The sequence below is a fragment of the Tamandua tetradactyla genome, chromosome 20 (genome assembly GCF_023851605.1).
Source record: "Tamandua tetradactyla isolate mTamTet1 chromosome 20, mTamTet1.pri, whole genome shotgun sequence".
NCBI lineage: Eukaryota > Metazoa > Chordata > Mammalia > Pilosa > Myrmecophagidae > Tamandua > Tamandua tetradactyla.
This window is the reverse complement of record NC_135346.1, coordinates 50,297,896-50,321,606: the sequence shown is the minus strand read 5'-3', so window position 1 is coordinate 50,321,606 and position 23,711 is coordinate 50,297,896. Positions and strand designations below refer to the sequence as shown.

At 45.8% G+C, this 23,711-nt stretch overlaps 1 protein-coding gene and 1 pseudogene across 1 annotated transcript in view; both read left to right on the top strand.

The window, feature by feature from the left end:
* Positions 1-23,711, top strand: part of SLIT3 (slit guidance ligand 3) — a 617,936-nt gene that overhangs the window by 180,688 nt on the left and 413,537 nt on the right. The gene's annotated exons all lie outside the window — the stretch shown is intronic.
* On the top strand, positions 4,900-23,622 carry LOC143664087 (mitochondrial import receptor subunit TOM6 homolog pseudogene; annotated as a pseudogene).

Here is a 23,711-nt window from a genome sequence, read left to right as displayed (position 1 = left end):
TCACTAATGACAGGACTGGGTTGTTTGGCTACTAGAGGTTTCTTTACCAAAGTATCCTGAAGATCAGAAACTAATTTGATGGTGGATGCCATTTCCTAGCCGACCTATGCAAAGAAAATGTTCCTTGGGTGATTTTGTTTTAGATATGTTCCAGGGGCCATCTGTAAGGCAAGATGGAAGAAGTCTGTTCTGGTGGGTTTCCAGGACCCTTGCTCTGGATCAGCAACTGTCTTTGACTTCCTTAAGTATAAGCTTTGATGTTTTTAATAGCCGGAGATACAGCACGAGGGTCATGGCTCAGCAGAATGGCTTTGAATCCAGAGAGACTTGGGTTCAAATATGAGCTTCAAGTTGTGAGACCTTGGGAAAAATTTAACAGGAATACACAGAGCAACCTAGGTAAAGGGCTTTACCATGGTGCCTAGAACATTGTAAATCGTCATACATGATAATTTTTAAAGAATACCACCACTGAAATTGCTGAGAAAGAAAATCATGTAGCTCCAGCCTGTTTCCTGGGCCTTTACCAGCCTAGGGTATATCTTAAGGGCAGAACTAAACCAAAAAATATCATATATATCATTTGTGTGGAAAATTGAACAGAGCATTCCCTACTCTCCAAGTCACTATTACAGTAGCAGATTTGCACATAATTTGCCAAATGACACACTCACCCCTTTGGACAACTGCCATATCATCTCATGGTGGTGGCCAAGATCCTATGTCCCCTAAACCAATATTCCATTCAAAGCCCTGGATCATCTTGTCCTTAGAAAATCAAAGCAGATCACTCTGGAGACCACATCTTACATTGTTAACTTACAGCCTCTACAAGGTCTGCCCCATGACCTCATGCCCCTCTTTGGCAACCTGGTCTGGGTCTGGTCCCATCTAAGACCTTGGAAAGAGCAGAACTAAACTACACACACAAATTTTCTTTTCCTTTCTTTGCCTCACTTGGCCTTTCAAAGGTCAAGGAGCCTTCAGAGACTGAAGGGAACATATAGGCCTGAGGCATCTCCAGGCACTGTCACAGAGGAGACAAACTCCAACAGGAAGACCAATGCATGGTTTTAGTTCATCCTGCCCAGTGCCCTGCCCCAGCACACATATGTCCTCCTTTGTAGACTTTGTTGAATGTAACACACTACTTAATTAATACAAATAATAAGGGGAGATACTCTATTAAACAAAAACATTAGAAATGTGCACATATCAAAAATGTTAAAGTGGAAACCGTGTATCATGAAATCAAAGAAATACAAGATGTGTTTGGTCCTGGGCCCCATATCAGAGTGTCTTCTCCCTGTTATGCCAATTCATGCTTAGAAACACTGTGTAGGGTTGTACAGTGCCAAGTAAAGGGCCAAAGGAGAGAAACTTCCAAATCTTTCTCTGACTTCTTTGGTAATACCCGGAGCTTATATTATGTAGGAGAAGGTAGCCATGAGAACCCTTTTGCTTGGCATGGTACAGTATTGAAAGAGATTTCCAGGAAATGGCAGCCCTTGGCTGCAGACTGGGTAAGAGTTTTAAACAAACAGAATTCACTCTAACACCTCGCTTCAGTCCCGAGAAATCATCCATTCCTCCTCACATTAGCCTTGAGGTGAAGTTCAGGTTGACAGCAGCTTGGCTTTGCCTTCATGTACAAATTCCACGATTTGTGTCCCAAGTTTGCTTTTCCTGACAGGCAAGCCAAGTCCCAATGAAACATATCCATGACTTCCAAAATTACAGGCACAATTGGTCTGGCAAGAGCTGTATGTGTGTGTGTGTGTGTGTATGTGTGTGTGTGTGTGTGTGTGTGTGTGTGTGTGTGTGTGTGTGAATGGTGAGGATGGGGAAAAATGGACCACAGAGATTGCTGTGAATGGCCCGGTGATGCAGATCTGTAACAAGGAAATCTGCATCACCTGATCTCTGCTCACTAACTTCTGGTGTGGCTCTCAAAATTCCCTCAGGCTGGGTACAGAGCTGTACTTTTTATAGACTGAAAGTCCATTGTGAAATTATTTATCTTGGCAGTTTGTAAGGTAGTATTTTCTTCATTTTTATTGGTGCCCCGGGACAGTGCCGGTGCATTTGTTGCCTTCCCCTTCCACAATCTCCTGATGAATCAGGCAGGACTGTCTCCACCCTTGACAGGAAGCCGTGCTCCTTCTAGACCCAAGGCAGCCTCTGATTAGCTGTGTGGGCCTGGTTGAGCCAACGCCGTCAGCGCCCCTGAGTCCCATGCAGGATTTTGCAGGAATGGTGGCAGGTTAAGGGAGGACCAAGCCTTCCCCTAAGGGTTATGTAAATCTGAAAGGCACTGTGGACTTTGAGGCTGGCCCAGGCAAATCTCAACAAATGAGCCACCCGTTGTTTTTTCATTAGATACCCTATAAACAACCAGACCATGATTGTGATGAGAATCGGAGGACAGGAGGTGGCTCCATGCTTGAGGATTTTTCTCCAGTGCTGGTGCCAAGCAGACGTAGTCTCCGCTCACAAGGCAGGCTTGGTCAGCCTGGGTCTCCCTCCAACCTTAGTCTTTTATTGAGGAGAAGAAGTGTTTGTGGCAAAAGGAAATGCAATGTACAGAAAGGTCATGTATATGAGCTGTGAGCTTATCAGTGATGGTAATAGGTCTGGCTGCCTGCACTCTTCATTCGGCCACCATGTTCTGTCCACACTTCCTCAATAATTTGCTCTTCATTCCATAATCTGTGTCTTTGGACTTCTGGTCTTTCCCTCCTGAAATCCATCCTGAACGCCAGAACCAGGCTCGCTATCACTCATCTTGAAGAGTCACCTCAGCCCCTTGCCCCAGACACATTCACTAGCTCCCTATTTCACAGGAGGACATAACCCTTATTCTATAGGTTGACATCTAAATCCCTACACAGCGTGGTCTCAGCCTATATTTATGGCCTCAGGTCACAGTCTTCTTCTGTGATCACCAGACCAGAGAGCTCACGGAACCTCAGACACTTGCCTAGAAGGTCCTCCCTTGGCCGACTGTCCTGTGCTGCTCCTTTCAAATCCTCATCTGATCAGCACTGCCCCAAAAGCCCTAACTCAGGGATTCCCCTCTCTCTATCTTTGAGCTCCTTGAGCACTTGCAGGCTTGGAAATTATTATTTACTGCTTTTTATTATTACCTAACTGGTTTATGTGCTTTATGCAATATCTTCACTAAGGGCGGGACTGCCCTGTCTCTCTGCAGGGCCCACTGTGCCCATTGTGCTGGCTGGGCCTTGCCCAGTGGAGGAGGTTTCGATGTGGTCAGGAAGACAGGACCCAGTCAGGAGAGGGAAGGCTTAAATCCCCCATAGTGTGTGACCCTGGGCAAGTCACTTCTTATCTCCGGTCCAGAATTTCCTAATTTCAAAGTGGGGATAATCACTCTTACTTTCTGGAAATAGTTGCACAGTTTAAATTAGATATTGCATGTTAGGCACTTGGCTCAATATATCCTCATCATCATTACACTAAATAGGTATTTGTTGAGTAATAGTAACTCCAGTAATAGGACTCAGGGCCTTTCTGGGGGGTAGGACTGGAATTTGACCAGCATGACTAAGCGTCAGTTCCTCTGTGTAGGAAAGTACCAAACCCCCAAGGTTGTTCTAAGAGTTAAATGTGATAGTGGATGTAAAATATATATACTTTTGTTCTGTATTTAAGAAAGGCTCAGTAAATGAGGAAGCTTGTGGAACTGTGGGAATTGCTATAGATATACTGTCAGGAATTCTGGCCCCTGTCACGTCTCGGGCTTGCCTTGGTGGGCTTAGTCTCCCAGTACCTACATTGGGTCTAGTTGGGTGGCAACAATAAGCTGCTTTCCGCTCCTGACTTAACGCATTTCTACCCTTAATGTCCCTTTTGCCCACTGTAGGATTTTTGGAGAATGCTTTAGGATTTCTGAAGAATGGTCCATATTCCTAGCTGAGAAAGACCGAAGCTGTTGGAGTAGCTGAGTTGGATCAGATCACCTGTTTGCCCCCAGGCAGCCCATCCGACCCCTACAAGCCCTTCCCCCTTGAGCCCAGAACTCCCCTGGAATTTATGTCCCAGGCTGGGGTACCCAGAGAGAGTAGCACCCGCTTCCTGCCTCCCTCCCCACTCCACTTCTGCAGCTTTATCCCAAGACGGATAATGTTTCTCTAATTGCCTAATTGGGAGAATTTAGTTGGAAAATTGCCAGCATGATCCCTTTTAAAGGGTGCCAGCAGCCAGAGGCTGCCAGCTGTAATGTCAGTGGGTAATCCCAGCTTTGCTGCCATCTCTGGGGAGAGAGGGAGTTCCCTTCTTCCTTCTCCAGTCTCCTTCCCAGGTGGCTAGAGCAGGCCACCGGGTCTGAGAGAAAAGAAGACTGAAGGGCAGGACAGAGGTGGCCAAGACAGCTGCTGCAAACGCTGTTCTGTTTCCTTCTCGGCCCACACCCCCCTCTGCCCGCCTGGCTGTGCCGTTGGAGACCTAAATGTAAAGAACTGAAAAGGCAGGACACCTTGACCCTGTGGTATTGTGAGGAGTTCCATGGACTCTCATGCCTGCAACTTTGGATTTAGACTTGAGGGAAGTAGCTGGTAGAAAAAGGAAAATCTGACTTCTAAGCATTCTTCCTAGTTTGAGAGACAGTGCAGGATAGTGTTTAGGAGTGAGGGCACTGGAGCCAAACCGCTTGGCTTCAAATCTCAACTCTGCTACCGAGTGTCCCAGTTTTATCATCTGCAAACCAGGGGTTTCGCCCCTCCCTCTATCCTGTATACTGAGGGACCCAGGCTGACAGAGATTCTGCCGTCCTAATGCATGGCATCCACGTTCTACTGGGAAAGTGGGGGTCTAGCCCACAAAAATGGAGAAGCCACGGAGGGTTGGGTGGGGCAGGGTTTTAGGGGCTTAGATGTGAGGTGTCCGCATTCCGGCTGCATTCCGATGGCTGTTACACAGTCGCATGGTCCTGGGCTAACTGCAGGGGGCTGGGGAGGGGCGTTTGGCTGGTACTCAAGATGAAGAGACACTGCTAGCCGGTCTCTGCTGCACAAACTGTCCTAACAGGACAGTAGCTGGCATTTATTGAGTACCCGCTGTGTGCCCAGAACCAAGTGCTTCATACAGAGTAGCTCAGAACAAAACGATATGTCTCAATGAGGGTCCTGGTGGGACCCCTCCAAGGGACAATTAAAAAGATTTTAAAGGAAGGAGATTTACAAAGATATGGGTGGATCATGGGAGCCAGTAAGTGATGGTGACATACACAGAGAGTTGCAACTCGGGGAAGCTATGTCCACCTTACACCTGAGGATGAGCAGAAGGAGCTGTTACCAGAATGAGGTGAGGGCAGTACATGAGACAGAAGGGCTAACAGAGGGGAACCCGGGGGATGAAAGGCCCTGACATCTCTTCTCCTGCCTTCTGATCTCTGCATTTCTCCCACTGGCTATACCTGGTAGGAACCAGAGGACAAGGGAAATGGAGACGCAGTCCATTCAAGGGAGGTGCCCCAGGACAGGGAAAGGGTGCAGGGCAGACTCAGAGAAATTGGGCACAGCTACTTTATTCCCATTCTACAGATGCGCACACTGAGCAAGTAAGGAATTAAAGTGCTTACCCAAGTACACACAATTAAGGGATGCAAACCGGGCTCTGAGCTTGACATGGCTGGTCCCAGAGCCTCCTGAGGGAAAAGGAAGAAACTAAAATGCAGTTAAAGTCTACCACGCACCAGGCATTGTGATATTTCCCCTTTCTAATGAATGAGAAAGGAAAGACTCAACTTCATTAAGTATCTGGCCTGGGGTTGGGCAGATCCAGGATTTCAGATTCCAGAGCTGAGCCCTTTCCTCCACTGGCAGTGACCTTCAGGCCGACAGTCACTCACTGTCAGCACCATTATCACCAGCATCTGGAGGCGTCATGGAGCAAGGGTTACATTGTGCTGTGTGTCCAGACAAAGGGAGCTACTATGCACAGACCCAGAGCCTCCCCCAGCCCGGCCAAGCCTTCAGGCCCAGGCATGTACTTAGTAGCAAGTCACATTAAACATGGGCATATTAATGCCATCCCTTCCCATCAGTCGACCCCAGAATGCTAGAGCACTGAAAGGGACATTTGAAACCATCTGTCAAGCCCCCTCATTTTGCCTGGGCCAAAATGACCTGTTAGCCCAGTTTGAGTTCAGTTCAAGATTTCAGCAGTACTGAGCACCTGGCCAGTCTCACATCCGAGGCTACCCCTGAATGCCTTTACCCTGACCCCTTCTTTTCGTCTGCACCACCACCACCACCTAGACTATGGCCCCCGGACCAAATCTAGCCTGCTTCTTTTTTAGCGAATAGAGTTTTATTGGGGCACAATAATGCTACTTGATTTATGTGTTGTCCATGGCTGCTCTTATACTAGAATAGCAGAGTTGTGTAATGGCAACAGACATAGTCGGGTCCACAAAGCAAAGAAGCTTTACTCGTTGACCCTCTACAGAAAAAATTTGCTGACCCTTGACCTAAACTAAGCACATTATTTCTTACATGAACCATTGCAGTAGCTCCCTAACTGGTCTCCCACCAGCCATTATTGCACTGTCCCCCCATCCCACATACCATGAACCCTTACTTGACAACCCATTGTCCACTTCCCTGAATGATCGATTATGTCACAGTTCACCTCTGAGTCTTGAAACTATTCACTTCATTCCCAATGGATGAAGGCCGAACTTTTAATATGGTGTGTGGTGCCCTGATGGTCTGGACCCGCCTCATCTTACCATCTTGTCTAACCCCTCATGCCTTCACTGTCTCTCTACTGCAACTCCACTGGCTTTCTTTCAGCTGTCCAAACTTGCCATGCATCCACCACTGCAGGGCCTTTGTACAAACTGTCCCTCTGCCTAGGACATCCTTTGCTTGACTTCTGCCTGTTAAATTCCTACTCATCCTTCCTCTATCATCCTAAACCCCCATTTCTCAGGAAGCCTTGCCTGACTTTACTTATTAGGTCTCATCACCCATTCCAGGGCCCCTGTAGCGCCTTCCTAGCCTTTATGCACAATCATAATGCTCAGGGAATATGTGTGCTTCTGGATTGATGCCTCTCTCTGTCATTAGATCAGAAGCTCCATGATGGTAAGAACTGTATCTTTATGCTTTTCCTGTCATTTGCCTTTGTGTCTCAGCAATAACGCACTGCCTGGCCAACCGTAAAACAACACTCCCCACCCTCACCCCCACCACCTCTCCCACCTCTCTGGGCTACAAATCGTCGTCAAAGGTAAGGAGAAAAAGAAGAAAGAAGACAGAAAGACAGTCAGGGCCCCTGCTCTTGAAGAACTCAGAGCCTAGTGACTAAAATGCACATGGAAACAGAAAATGTCAATATAGCATCAAAAGTGTTCCTATCCAGCAAACATAGGGAGCTTTGTAGGAGCGTGGAGGAAGGACACCTAAGTTGGGAGCAGAGTGAAATATGGAAGACTTGTTGGAGGAGGTGGTACCTAAACTCAGTCTCATGAGAGTCTTTAGTCCCTCCCTTCCAGGAGGAGAAAACAGACATGATCAAAGGCCCGAAGACTATTTGCTTTCTGCTCCTGAGTAACAAACTGCTGCAAACTTAGAGTCTTACATATATACAAACATATGCAAATACAACATATATTTACCATCTCACAGTTTCTACAATCACAGTTGGGGTATGAATTAGCTGGGTTCCCTCCTGTAGGTGTCACAAGGCTGCAGTGTCAGCTGGGTTGCATTCTCATCTGGAGACTTGACTGGGGAAGAATTTGCTTCCATGCTCATTCAAGTTGTTGGCAGAATTCATTTCTTTCTGGCTATATGACTGAGGGCCTCTGCTTTTTTCCCCCTTGTCTATTGGCTGGAGACTGCCCTCAGGTCCTAGAGGACACCTGTAGATCTTAGAAGCTGTCCTCATTTCCTTACCATGGTTGTTTTCTCCACATTACTGCTTATTTTATCAACCCAGCAAGGAGAATGTCTTTCTAGTCCACTAAGATGGAATCTTATATAGCTAACATAAGTATAGGAGTGACAGCTCATCATTTTGCCATATAATATAACATAATCAAAGGAGTGATATCGTATCACCTTTTCCATATTCTGTTGGTTAGAAACAAGTCACAGACCTCACATTGATCCAAGGGGAGGGTATTACACAAAGAACTGGACACCAGGACACGAGAAGTTATCAGAGGTTGCTTTAAGGTCTATCGGCCAGAGAGGCCTGAAACAGCATAAGCATGAGGATGCTATTTCTTATTTCATTCAGTCAGTGTTTATGAAGCACCTATCTGTGCCAGGCACCATTCTTGGTACTGGGAATAGGGTGGAAAATAAGACAGATGGTTCATCCCCCTCCCTGGACCTTCTCTATTTCAGAGTAGCTAGAATGGGCAATGAGAGGTGGGAGTGGATTCATTGGGGTGGTCTCCAGGCATCTTCCCTCTGCTAAGAGCATTATGCAGGGTCCTCGACCAAGCCACTGGGCAAACCATCCCCCAAGGCCCCGTGGTTTGGAAGCCAACATCTCCAACAGTTGAAGCACCCATTTCTCTCTTATGATAACAGAGCCAAATGCCCTTCTTCTGCCTCTACTCCTCCAACTCAGGCTTCTTTTCTAGCCTGCAGGAATATCTCTCTGGAAGTTTCTTCTTCAGATCAGTAGTGAGATGCCTGCCTCTGGCTGAAGGTGCTTTTGGCCCTTGGAGCTTGCTATAACTGGCTATCTCTAGGTGTGCCAAAAATCTGTTCTCAAACTTGGAGGCTATGTCATCTACAGGTCAGGGTTGGGACTTGAACCCAGGTTGACTGGTCCTGAAAACTGTTCTTTCCCCCCTTTATCCCACTATCTGGAACTAAGAGTTCCTGGTTCTTGGTTTCCTCTGGATAATTTATGACCTTTTACTTACTCCACAGATGTTTATCAGGTGCCTATCAGGTGCTAGGACTTGTAATAGAACCCTGGGGTGGAGTGGGGTGGGGTGGGGGTGGGGGAGCAGTTTTCCTGTCCTTAGGGAGCTTAGAGGAGAAAGCTGTGAATTGAAGAGTGACTCACATAAGTGGATTTTACCACTTGAATGATGGCTACAAGTGACAATCCATGCTAATGCAAGGACCCATTTGAGCAACTTTTGAGCTGGTTAGGGAAGGCTTCCCTGAGGCAGGAGGCGATGGAGCTGAAGTTGAAAGTAAGAAGAAATATTCATCAAGCCAGGGCATGAGAGGAGACTGAGAGCACAGTGTGGGCAAAGGTTTTGAGTTGAGAGGGAGGTTTGAGGAACCAAGGCAAATTGGGCTGGAAAGAAGAGAACCAGGTGGTAGTTCTTGCTAATCTGAAATTACAAAGCCACACCTAAACAGTGAGAACGAAAAGGCCCTAAGCCCAGTCCATTCCCAAATTCCTATGATCCCAACATTGTCAGGGCCTCCCATTTATCATTCTGAATAGCCACCCCTTGGGAGAGGTTATCATCACCCAGAACTCCAACCAATCCCTTTACCACGTTCCAGGCAAACAGCTTAGAATAAGTCTTTCTTCCCCAACCCTTCAGAAATGTCCAAGTCCACCCTACTTGAAATGAAAGTCCAATATTGCAACTCCTAGCATCAGGGAAGTCTGAAGGCCAGAGCTTGTATGAAATTAATTAAGGCTGCTAGGTGCACCTGAGTCTGTAAACTGTGAGAAGGAAGCTTGATTTTCTACCCTGTCTCTGCCCTCCAATCACCACCCCAAGCACTTTTGGGTTTAGGAATAACATCTTGAACTTGGTGGAGAATGAACTGCAGGGCTTATCTATGAAAAAGAGAAAGAGGGACAGACAGACTCACTCATTATTTTTACAAGCAATGAGGAGCAGAGTCCAGCCATGTGGACTGTCATGGGGAGGCAAGGACTGTGCTGCCTCCTCTCACATGTCTTGGCAACATCTGATCTGCCCCTTTGGCAGTCCCCTAGATGGGGACAGCTTTGGAATGTCCAGGGAAGCTGGGCTTAGCTAAAAATTCTGGAGATGGTCCCCTATAGGGAACTGCTCTTATCTCTCCAGCTCTCTCTTTTTAGGCTTTATCTATTGAAGCCAAAGGTCTTTTGCTTTGTTTGGAGTTTAGCCCAGGAAGTTTCATGTTTTGACCCAACAGTTTTGATACACCACCAGTTTGACGTGACCCAGCCATCAAACCAATAAATTGTTCATGTGAATTACCACCTGGCAAGACGGGAGACCTTAGCATGTGGCAGGGAATCAGCGAGGGGTTCATGAAAGATGTGCAGTCACATAAAGAATAGGGTGAAGCTTAGCTATGGAGTAAAGCTCAGGCCTGAGACAAAGAATGTGGAGGGGGCCAGAGGGGGTGAAGTGTCAGGGATAAGATGATGGCTGTACTCAATACTGGTAATTTTTTTTAAGAGTGCTTTCCATATCAATATAACAGTTTTCCTATTGGAAAGACTGTGTCAAGATGGTCCCATAAAAATCACCCACTTTGCACTAGAGATACTGAGAAAGGGTCCATTTGATAAGACCCTCATCGTTCACTCTGTTGTCCTAGTTTCTTACTTTCCCGGGGCTCCCATAACAGTACCACAAACTGGTAGCTTCCAACAACAGCAACTTATCACAGACGTGGAGGCCAGAAATCCCAAATCAAAATCTCAGCAGGTCTGTGCTCCCTCTGAAGGCTGTAGGAAAGAACCTGTTCCATCCTGTCTCGTGGTGGTAGCATGCAGGCTGGCAATCCACGGCATTCTCCCCTGTGTTTTTCTATGTCCTGTTTCCCCCTTCTTATGAAGACACCAGTCATATTGGATTAGGACTTACCCTAAGCCAGTTTCACCTCATCCTAACACATAACATCTTCAAAGACCCTGTTTCCAAATAAGGTTACTGCATTCACGAAACCCAGGGGTTAGGACTTGAGCAGATGTTTTGGAGGGGGCACAACTTGGCCCATAATAGCCCTCACCTTTCACTCATGTTGTTGCAAAGTTCCCTGCACTCGTCTGCATTCTGTAGCCAGAGGGATTTTTTCCTAAAACACACTATTTAAAAGAGGATCCTTGGGTTCTGCATCCTAAAACCCAAGTCTGCCAACCCTGATAGCTGAATCCTGTTCTTTGTACTTCTTTCTGCTCTGGAAAGTGTTGGCGTATCCAAGGATGATTTTCAAGGGAACTATTTGGTGGGTGAGCCTTATCCCCCAATCCTGATGAGCCCTGGGGCCACTCTCTACCTGGACCCCATTCACACCTGGCTTGCCTTTGGTAGGTGTGTCCTCCACCCAGTCCAAGACCCTCCTGCATTCGTCTGCCTGAGATTCGTTTGCACGTGGAGTATTTTTGTGGTTTAAAAGGAAAAAGAAAAACCTCCTCAATCTGTGCGAGCTTGTACATATATGTGCATTAGAATCGTTAATGTTTCTTTGGAGAGAGGTTAAATTTATGTGCGGTTTAAGCAAACGATGTGTCTCCAGAGGAGTGCTAGCCCCCCCTTCCCTCCCAACCTCATTTAGCAGTCCTTGTGACGCAGGGGGAAAAAAAAAGAGACTCTGAACTCCATGAGCGTGAGAAAACAAAGGGGAAATCTAAATTGTGGATCTGCCAGGAACCTGCCACTCATAGAGCCCACAAATCACTGGGAAACAAAGAGAAATGGAAAGATTTGGTATTAAAAACCCATTCTTCCCTGAACCTGTGCCAGTATCTATAAAACAATTACATGTGATCATACTTGAGGATTTTCTGAGACGCTAATTCTTCTCTTGACATTTAAATGCTGTTCATGTTTCTTACAAAATGTTGCACCCCGTAAAGAAGTGCACAGGACTAGGGGAGCAGACACAGAGGGCAGAATGGGTTAGCCCAGCTCCTGAAAACTGGCAAATTATGGCCTCTTCCTCTCCCTCCCTCTTCTCCTGAGAATAATCTTTCAAGCCACTGATTTTTTTGACTGAGATATGACAGCTTCGTCTGGCTCCCAGCTGCCACCTTCGTTGTCAGGATTCCAGATGAGGTGGCGAATGGTTCCTTGACCTGACCCCTCTCTAAGATAAAAGAAAAACCCACCAAAACTCATGACCCGTAGAAGGTGATAAGGCTGGAAGCTCGGGCCCAGGGCGGAACGTGTGCTCTCAGTTAGTAGGAGAAAACTGACACAGGAATCCATTTGTCGATAGGAAGTTCATCAATGCATTCAATGGGTCTTTTCCTTAAGATTAAATAGGACTCCTGTTCGAAATTGACCGTCAAGTGTTAAAAGCCTTTCCATTTTGACAGGTGAAAACCTCATCAGAATGACCCTAGCGAAGATGTCAGGAAAAATATACAAGAGGAAATTGGAAAATATGATGGAGCGAGTGTGTCCTGCTTCTTTCCTGGCCTTTCTGGAAGGGCGTATTTAATTTTCTTGTGTTTGCACTTTGAGCATCTCCTCTCATCGAGGCTTTGATACAAAAACGTACAAAAGCCTGGTGATTCCATGGATTTTTTGCTCCTTGCTGGCAGGGCTTCATGGGTGCACCTCCCAGCAGGGGATGTTTCTTCAGATCAAAGGTTGGGACATTTCCACATAGAGCTTTGAGGGGTAGAGCCAGAGAAGGACAGGCAAGAAGAAAAATAGGTGAATTAAGTGAAAAGTAGGTTGTGGGCCAATTTAATCAGGGCTAATGTATCAGACCTGGTATTGTTTTTGGAACTGGATCCAGGAATAGCAGGATCCCTGAGAAGTTGTAGCCAGCCCTGGTAACATGTGTCTCCAGAGGTCATAGATGGGTCTTTAGGAAACTCCAGCACAGACCAGCGGATGGCATGTCCAGCTCTGGTGGCAGAAGCAGGGGCAGGAGGCCAGGCTGACAATGGCTCACTTTCTCCTTGGTCTTGTTGACCGTCCTTCTAGTCAGAGAAAAGGCTCGGAGCTGAGGCTTCCAGGCAGCCTGGCCAGGCCCAGGCCCACACTGGCCTACCTGGAGCCAAAGGGGTGAGCCTGGGCGGGAGGCCAGGCCGTGCTTTCAGACAGCGCCTGTGCAGCAGGCTGCCCGTGATCTAAATCTGGGCTTAGGAAGAGGGCAGTCCCTCGCATCTCCCAATCACAGCATGAGCCCTGGGGAAAGTTCTTTGAGACTGTAATTTTTTTTTTAATATTTTTATTGACAAATCTTCACTTACATGCAGTCCATACATGGTGTACAATCAGTGGCTCACAATATCATCACCTAGCTGTGTCTTCATCGCCATGATCATTCTTTTAGAAGATTTGCATCACTCCAGAAAAAGAAATGAAAAGAGAAAACTCATACATCCCATACCCCTTACCCCTCCCTCTCATTGACCACTAGTATTTCCATCTACCCAATTTATTTTACCTCTTATCCCCCCTATTATTTATTTATTTTTCATCCATATATTTTTACTCATCTGTCCATACCCTGGATAAAAGGAGCATCAGGCACAAGGTTTTCACAATCACGGAGTCACATTGTAAAATCTATATCATTACACAGTCATCTTCAAGAAACGAGGCTACTGGAACACAGCTCAACAGTTTCAGGTATTTCCCTCTAGCCTATCTGATACATCAGAAACTAAAAAAGAATATCTATATAATGCATAAGAATAACCTCCAGGATAACCTCTCAACTCTATTTGAAATCTCTCAGCCACTGAAACTTTATTTTGTCTCATTTTTCTAGTCCCCCTTTAGGTCAAGAAGTCTTTGAAACTGTAATTTAATACCTGTAGTTTGCAAATGGAGGAGAAGCAGCCCCGGGAAGTAAAGGGGTCTCTCTTTATATATATATATATATACTACCTACCTCAGGCCCCAGTGCGGACATGGGGGAACTGAAAGCCTCTTGCTTTCAAAACTTACCAGGCAGAGGGGACCTGTCATTACACTGGGGGCCACAGGGCCACCTAACCTTGGCTTGGTTTCCTGGGCTGCCCTCCCACAGCTGAAGCTGCTCACACAGACCATGAACCCACCAGGGCCACTGTGGGGAGCAAGGGGCCTGAGCCCCTACCTCCTGTGCAATAGCCTTGCTTTGTCTGTCGGACATGTGTACGCTGTTCTCCTGGAATGAAAATTGTGCAGCAAACCAGGGGCATCCTGATACCTTCTTGCTGGGATGTGACAACCAGTTTCCCTTTATTCCTTAAGACCATCAAAATTAAATACTAATTTCAGATAATCATAGGACTTGGGTTGAGACCAAATACCCAATATTTACTTCCCTTTGTCAAAACAAACAGAACCCAAACTAGTTAGCTAGGATGAGCCCCAGAGAGGAGGGCTTCCACTGTCAACTTTCACTCTGGCTCCCACCCTGGGCTGTTTGTTTAAAAAACAGGAGCACATTTGGAGAGGCAGCAAGTGGCATTTTCTCGCCAACAGGGTTCATTGATAAATGGAATTTTCCTTTGTCGACTTGTCATCCTCCAGTGGCCATGGAGAACCCTGATGACTCAGCCTGTTCTTAAACCTTGAGGCATCCTTGTCCCCTTGAGAAGGACGCAGGCATTTGGGATTAGCAACAGGATCACAAAGATGGGAGAGGTCAATACAATATGTGCTCTGACCTTCCTCCAGTGCAGGCTCAGGGAGGGTCACAGCGAAGGTTGTAGATCATGTTTTTGGTGTCCTTGTATCCCATTCTCCCAACCCCCATGGTCTGAAGGAATGATGCAGCCTGGGAAGAGACCTTTCCCATCATCGTTTGTTGGGCCAGCAATTACTGTCTTCCCCTTAAAACAGAGAGCACAGACCTAGATTTCTGCTTCCCTTACCTTGTAGAATATCTTCCCCACTTGTATTTACAAAGCGCTTTTTTTGGCCACTCTTTCATTTGTGTCTACAACAACCTCATGAAGTGAAATCATTTCTACCATTTGACTGGTAGTTAAACTGAGGATCATCTCATTTTAAGGGTTTGTCCAAAGGTCAGAAAACTCCCAAATGATTGTGCCAGGACTGAACCCAATTGTTAAATGCAGAGCTTTGTACTGCCTTCTCCTCCCAGCCGGCTTGTGGTACTTATCGTTGTCTTCTTGAGCCCAGGGAAATCCCTGCTTTTGCCATTCTTCTTTGGCTCATTTTGCTTTGGACTGGCTCTGACACTCTGAATCACCTTGTTTATATGGGCCATCACACTCTACTCTGTTTTATCAGTGGATCCTGAGTGTTAGGAAGGTTTGACTAGGTATTAGAGAAGCGGAGATGAAGCAGTACAAGGCATTCCAAGCTTAAGGCCAGTTGCCTCTTTGACAATTGCTCATCAGGGAGAAAAACTGCTTTCTGGCTCATCATCGGTCTTGCCTTGTTTAAATAAAACCAGTCAGTGAGCACAAACCTTCTACCCTGAAACTGAGAAAAGTCCTTCTTGCCTTTCATCACTCCCTTAGAGGTCTCTCCTCCTTGTAAACTTCCCTTAGCTTCCTTTCAGTCCAGGGTACTTGCTCCTCCACACCTATTGCTCTCCCTGGGTTACCTGTCCGCCTCACCCACTACACTGTGAGGACGCTGAGGTTGAGCCTAGGGTTCTGTGGCAGACCATTGCCACGGCTGAGGCTAGGATGGACTCAAGTCAGACTGTCTGGATTTCAACCCCAGTCCAGTACTTAGGGGCTCAGTTTTCACATCTGTAAAGTGGGGCTAATAATCATATGTAATCAAAAAGTGACTATAAGGAAAATGTCCTACAGTGTAAAGAGCACACAGTAGATGCCTGGCATGTGAAGTTTTAAGATGATGATATTTGTATATCCAGTGTCTTGTAAGTGAACAATAAAAGCGAAAGGGTGGGGAGGGAGGAAGGAAGAGTTGATTGAATTAAAGAATTGAGAATGCGTGAATGAATAATGTACAAGTCAAACAAGTATGCAGAGAAGAACAGGGCCACCAGCATCCCCTGCCAGCCTGCTATGCTGTGGCTATGACCTTTGAGGGCTGCTGAACCTATAATAACCTATTTTAGGCAAGTGCAAACCTAAACTGAGAGGCATACTCCATATGGGGTAGAGTTTCCTTTGTCCCTCTAGGAACAGGGAAAGATGGGTCAGAAGAGGATGAGATGGGGAGAAGAGATGGGTTGGGGAGGATGCTTTCTTAATTCCTGGGACAATCTCTGAGACGGTCAACCTGAAGGTGGTGAATTTATGGAACCTTCAGCCAGGTTACTAGTAGCAGCCCTGAACTCTTTCATGCTGCTAGGAGGGGGAAGTCAGCTCAGTGCTTTGGCTACCTCCTGCCTGCCCAGGTGTATGACCCTTGTCTTCTCTGGAATGTGACTCTGCTGGAGATGTAATCAGCAAAATTCCTCTGACTTCACGAGCAATGCCCCTTTGGGAGAAAAAATATGAACAGATTGGAATAACGTGAACGCCACTTCTTATGCCTGAACAATTGTCCCCATTGTAATGACTGTGCCCAGTAAAGTAGAACAATAAAAAGACATTTTCATCAGAAGCCGTCTACACTTCACTCTTTCTACTGTTTGACGTATGTGTGTAGGTGGGCACGTCAACTTCAGCCACTTTTATTGCTGTGTTTACTTATGTGTTGGGCTATTTCATGTCTACCAAACTGTATAAATGCCTGGGATATCTCACTTTCTGGAATTATAAAATCTGTAAATATCCAATTAGAATCGTGTGATATGTGGACTAGATGGCATAGCCATTGATAGAATAGAATTCCCTGGGGCTACCAGCATTTGTTCAGATTCTGGTTTAAATGTCTTATAAAAAAGTCTTTCTTGAGCCTCTGGACTTAAGAAAAAAGCCTGTATCTGCTAAGAATGGATTCATAATCAGACCAAAAATGAGCCTAAGATTGAGCTTGGTTATTAGTTGTACAAGAGTGAACACATGCTTGTTTTGGGCGTGGGGGAGGGGACATGTTATAAAGATGAGTTTCTTGGTGTAGAATGAAGCTCACTTGGTCACTTGGCCCCATGCAAAGAAAGTTCTTCCTGGAATAATGTGTGACTGTATAATGAATTCCAAGACATGGAACAACCTGTGTGAGAAGAAGCCAGCTCTCCAAAAGAAATAAAACCAAGCTGGAGACCCGTGATAGCCATCAGGAAGGCATGGGCAGCTTGCCCAGAGTCCACGTTTTCCTTTGCTCCAGACATCCCTTTGACAGGTTTTCCCCAAACTGGGATTCAAACACTTGTTAAGAATATTGAAAAATTAAAAGAGGAGAACATTTTGAAAAGTCACCTAGTTCAGATACCCTGCAGTTTCTTCACTCATGTGTTTGGAAGCTCAGTCCTTGCCAAGTCTTGGCTCTTCAGTTGCCATGAAACAGAGTGGAAGATGCTCTTGATCTTCCAAGTCATGCCTTGGGAGCTGGGTTTAGACCAAACAAAGGACAGATGAAGTACAGCATTTTAGGACCTTTGGGGCTCTAGAGCATGCTGCAAAACACCAATATGTCAGATTGATGGCACTTATGCAGCTGCCACCTTGCCTGACTTCTTCTCCACTAATCCCCTATAGCCAGAACTGTACATAGTTGCTGAGCTCAAATTATCCTATAAATGGTCTCCTTGCAGAAGAAAAATCTCCCTGGTAGTCTGCCCTTGATAGTCTTCACAGGTCTCTGAACTGTTCCTGAAATGTAAATGCATAGTGGATAAATACAATTTTAAAACGGACAAATATCTTTAACAATGGGATTCTTTTTCCCATTCCTTCCACCCTCCCTCCCTTCCTTCCTTCTTTCCTTCCTCTCTTCCTTCCTCACTTCCTCCCTTTCTTAGTTTCTTCCACCCCTCCTTCCCTCCTTCCTCCTTTCCTCCCCTTCTTCCTTCCTTTCTTCCTTCCCTCCTTCTCCCCATCCTCCTTCCCTCTTTCTCCCCATCCTCCTTCCCTCCCCTTCTTCCTTCCTTTTTTTCCTTCTGACTTTCCTTCTATGGTAGTTAGGTTCAGGTGTCAACTTGGCCAGCTGATGGTGCCTAGTTCTATTGCTGTGGACTTGAATCATTAACATGTGAAACTCGTCTATGGCTTATTACATCTGCAGTCACCTAAGGGGAGTGCCTTCTGCAATGAGTAATATTTAATTTAGTTAGCTGGAGGCTTAAAAGAGAGGTCAGAAGAGAGCTCAACTAAGCACAGCCCTAGCAGCTCAGCATACCTCATCTCAGCACTTGCAGATCAGCTCAGGCATTTGAAGATGCAGAAAGCAAGGAATCACCCTGGGTAAAGCTGTTGGAACCCAGAAGCCAGGAGAGAAGGCCAGCAGACATTGCCCTGTGCCTTCCTGTGCAAGAGAGAACCTCAGATGAAAGTTAGCTGCCTTTCCCTGAAGAAGTATAAGTTTTTAACTAAATAAATCCCCTTTTATTAAAAGCCAATCCATCTCTGGTTTGTTATATTCTGTCAGCTTTGGCAGACTAAAACACCTTCCTTCCATCTTTCCTTCCTTCTTTCCTTCCGTCCATCCATCTATCCATCTCACCTTTCATTCTTTAATGTGTGCAACACAAGCAAGATTTAATGCCACTGCTCAAGCTTAATATACAAAGTGGGGGGAAAGTGAGACTCTAGCCTCAGGGGAGTTAAGAGTTACAGTTTCTTAGCTGTATAGGTAGGGTACAGCATACACTACTGGCAGAGAAGTTGATGGTGGTGTTTAACATTGGGTAGGTACCCAGCACTGGGTCCTAATATAAGTTATCTTAACCTGAGGTCCAGGGGTGGCATTCGGGAGCTCTATGAATACCTGAAAATTGCAGGCAAACTCTTTATGTACATATTTCTGGAAAGTAGATACACCAGAACCATCAGATTCTCAGAATCATTTGGGACCTAAAATACAAGACTAGTTATATTTTCTCCCCTCTGCACTGTACCTCTTCTCCCCTTAATAGTAAGAACGGTAGGAAGACACTGTGCAGTAACAGCTAAAAACATGACCTTGGAGGCTTGCTACGCGGATATGAATCCCAGCTCTACCCATCACCAGTTTTGTGACCTTAAAGAATTATTTAATATCCCTGAGCTTCAATCATCAAAATGAGAATATTGATTCTGCTACTTCATGAGAATGTGGAATGGATTAAATGAGATAAAGCTGGCAAAGCATGTAGCTAGGGCAAGGCACATGCCTGGGGGGTTGAGTAAATATTAGTATTCGTAACACTGAGCTGTGTTATGGACGTGGATCAAAATGTGGATCCTGTTGACCAAACACCCAAGTTTTAGTTGGAAGGTAAGCTCCAAACTAGGGCCCAGCAAATTATGGCCTGTCTGGCCAATCCTGCCCAATGATTGTTTTTGGTAAACAAAGTTTTATCAGAACTCAGCCTCATCCATTCATCTGCATATTGCCTGTGGCAGCTTTCATGCTACAAAAGCAGTGTTGAGTATTTATGACAGAGACTGTATGTCCCGCAGAGCCTAAAATATTTATTCTCAGGCCCTTTACAGAAAATGTTTGCTGACCTCTCTTCTGTGCAGCTAGAAAACAATAAATAGCATATTTTTGTTATGTGTGGAGAAACACACAAGTGCACAAGGAGGCAAGGACAGGGATGTTTATAGCATTGTCATCTTACTGTCAAATAACTGGAAACAATCGAAATGTCAATTGGTGAATTGCTATTCATTCATCAAGGTGAATGTTATATTCATACTATGGCAGTTAAAAAGAACGCATTATGTTTACATTGAGTAATATGGAGAAAAATCTCCAGCACATATTGTTGAGTGGAAAAATAAAAAAGGCAAGGACATTACCATTTGTGTAAAATATGCAAAACACATTCTGTATTTTCTATGGGTTCATATGTAAATATGCAAATGCATAGAAAGGGCTCTGGAAAGATACGCAACAAAGGGATAATAATGCTTGCCTTTAGGGAATAATGGCGCTTAGAAGTTTTTGTCTATTGCTCTATCTAGAATGCTTTTATATTTTGTCCAGGAAAATGCATTCATATGTTTCTTGCTGAATTAAAATTGATTTAAAACATAGTATATGTAAAATGTAAGGAACTCGGACAATGTTGAAGGACGGGTATAATTCTGACAGGTGGAATGATGGGGAAAGAGCATACCAAGCAGGGGAACCACAAGCCCAAAGGAATGGCAGTGGGATGCCTGGACAGTGAGGAGGCTGCATGCTGTGATCTGGCCCCACAAAGGGAGGAGAAAGTGAGGTGTGTGGAGGGGAAGCAGACAATTAGCACCCTGAGAAGTCATTTATCACAGTGGAGAACACAAAGCTGAGTTAAAGTGTTACACCTGATGCCCCAGGGGCCCGCTGGGAAGAGAGAGGACAAGTCTGTCCTAAGTGACCTGGGATCCTTTGGCACACAGGAGGCAACTCTCCTCAACACATCCCCTCCCACCCCCACATTTTTAATGTTTTAACTTCTTCATATTATGTTCTAGCAGCAGGGGACCGGAGAACTTATTCTGCTACTGGGGACTTCGTTAAAGTGCCTGGATAATTGGATTTGGTTTCTAGCAATAAGGTGGGGGGAATGCCTGTTTCTACAACAGTTGCTATAATGTAAAATTGCCAATCAGATGTAGTTTGGGGCAATATTACTATGCATTCATATTTTTAACATTAGAAGATTGACCCAGTTGGAAAAGAACTTAAATGTGCTTTCTGGGGTGAGCAGAGCAGCAGTTATACAAGGAACAAAAGAAACTGATTCAAGGGCCAGCTTTGGGGCTCTACTTGGAAGCCAGGGTGTGCCTTGGCTATGAACACATGGCAGAAACAGGAGGTAGGACAAGGAAATAAAGTTTCAAAGCTACAGAGATTATTTTTGAACTCTGTCTCTGTGGTTAAGAATTAGGGAAGTAGTCATTTGCTGCCTTCCCTCTCTAACCTCAGTGGTCCCTGGGGTATAAGGTGGGGCCCGTGAGTCAGGGCCATCCTGAGTCTTCCTGGTTCCATCTCCTAGAGCAGGGGTTGGTTCGCAAATTTTTTTTCTGTTAAGAGCCAGATAATAGGTCCAAAGGTACTACTATGGCTTCCAGAGGCATTGGCGTGGGCATTGCAGGCTCTGCAAATGAAAGTCTTGAAATCCCTGACAACTGGGAGATTGACTTCGGGACATCTACTGCTTTGCCACTGATAGGAATGCTTTCCCGAGGGACTTGGTTCTCAATTTAGGACTTATTGCTGTGGGAGTCTGGCTGGCTAGGAACTTAAGTGACATTGACCTAACGGCACCCCAGGCAGGGGTCTAGCAAAACACATGGAACCCCTATGATGTACTCCAGGAGCCTCCAAAAACAGCATCCAATTCTGCGATCAGCCTCTGTGGCAACTGAAGTTTGCCTTAGATGGGCACGTTTCCTTCCCTTGTCTGGTTTTATTTTTCTGGGTCCACTCAGAATGTCATTCCCTGGTCAGCAGTTAGGCTTCAGCTAAAGTGTTACCCTCTGTTCTGCAAAGTTTTGTAGATTGTTCCTAAGTTTCTACAGAGGGTAATCTTCGCTCTTGTTCTGAGGAATAACTTAATGATATTTTACAAATATTTGAAATAAAGTCTGCACACAAAGAAAAAAAAGAGCCATATAATAAATAATAGATGTTTTATGGGACATATATTCGTTGTTATTTAGCTTTGTGACATGAAGACAACCATGGACAGCACGTCAGGGAGTGGGCATGGCTGTGTTCTAATAGGACTTTATCTACAAAAGCAGGTGGCAGACTGGATTTGCCCAGGGTAGAGCGGAGGGAGCAGAAGCTAATAGAATATAAGCCCAAACAAGCCAGAGGCCGCTACGTGAAAAGAAGCTGCCTGGAAACGAAAGCAGCAAAGAGGAAACAAATAGATTTAAATTCTTGACATTACTTAGCTCACCAGATCCCGTTGTGGCTGGGTCCTGTTGACGCCCAGGCTTTACAGATACAAACTCACGTTGTTCTTAAACCAGTTTCTGTCACTTGTACCTCAAAGAGGCCTGCCAAATGTATCCACCTTACTTGCTATGACAGGGAAAAAAAATTGAAAACTGTTTTTCTAGAACTCTGCTCCAGATAAAACAGGACAAACTCTCCACACTTCCTCCATTCACTCACAAAGAAGCCCACACACACTCTGGATGAGGCCAGGTTCATAGCTACAGGCCAGAGTGGGCTCCTGTTGACTTAGAAAAAATAAATCGGTGCATCTCAGAACTGACAGAGATTTGAAGACTCAGGCTCAGGAGAGGGGCAGGAACAAGGTTGTCCAGTGTGCCAGAACCACAGAGGACCCTGTGGAGAGAAGGTTGCCACTGCTACCAACCCTGGACACTGGCCCTGGAACCAGACAATGCTCTCTGGCATTGCTATCCCAGAAAGGCATTTGTACTGCCTCCACCATGAGAATTCTACACGCCGAAAGTTCCAGATTCAAAATCCCAAACCCCTGTGTCTGAGTGGCTGAGCCTGGGTCACATGCCTGCACCCTCAGGGCAAAGGAGGCTGGGAAAACGAGGACCTGGCCATTTTGGTTTCTACAGTGGAGGGCAGACTGCACATCCTCCTGAGACTTTGGGCAGCAAGAAATAAAATGAAATTAAGTGGGACATGTCTGCTATCATCCGTCCTCCAAGGTGCCAGGACGTCTTCCCTTTCCTAGGACTGCTACCACCCCCTCATGGACATCTGATCGCTCCCCTTGACCCTGGGCTCTTGCCACAGCTCACCTCCTCCTCTCTGTGGATCCACCAGAATGCATTGCTTGACCATCTCCGGACCACCTTGAAGTCACTTTTCTGTGCCACTCAGTCATTTCTCTAGGGCACGTTACCTCTCTGGATGTCAGCTTTGGGTTGGGTGATTTCCAGAAGGCCCTCAGCCCTCTGCAAATCATTTGTGAGCGGATTCTGCCTCTGTCCGCAGCACTGAGTGACAATTAGTTACCAGGCCACTCCATCCCCCACGTCCATTTTGCTTTGTGGGGAGCCAGCTGGGGCAAGAAGCAGCACAGAGGAGGCCACAGGTCCCATCAAGCCTGCCATCCTCGTCATTTCCCTACTGTCTCCCTGGAAACTCATCCCATCCCTTTTGATGACGGTGCTGTGAGCCGGCTTGCTTCAGTGATTGTCAAGGTGGCTTATCCCCTCGTTAATTAACTCCTCAGAAAAATGTTGTACAACATGGTGCTGTTTAGCTTCCAGCTTGTTAACACAGAAGACTCCAGAGAAACTTTGACCTGGCCCATTGCTGGGAACTGAATGACTCAAGAGACAAGCTATGTAGAAGAGGTGCTTTTTTTTTATTTTTTATTTTTTATTTTTTTGTGGTTCACCTTCACTTTAAGAGACTCTGAGTTGGATAAATAAGTAGAGTGGGACCAGCACAGCACTGGGTAAGTGCGATTTTGTGCCACTTAAAGCGGAGAATGTCCCTTGCAAGGCCCTGAGACATAGGGGCAGGAGTCACGAGGCCTGCAGCATAGTGTCTGGCCAGATGGCTAGAAATATTAGGACGCAGTAACGTTTTCATTTGGACGATATGGTCCTCGAATGGGAAATGAATGATCAGGTGTGCCTTAAAGCCTAAATTCAATTTAGGGACATTTATTTCTCCATCATCATGTGGCAGTCGCTCTGCTGAGGACTGGAGAAATAACTAGGCAAGGCAGAGACCCGTTCTCGAAGAGGTCAACCCAAGAGTGCGTTTTCGATACAAAGGGACAACGTGGGGTTGTAAGCAGGCAGCCCTCTTGGGGGAGCCCCGTGAAGGCCACTATATGCCT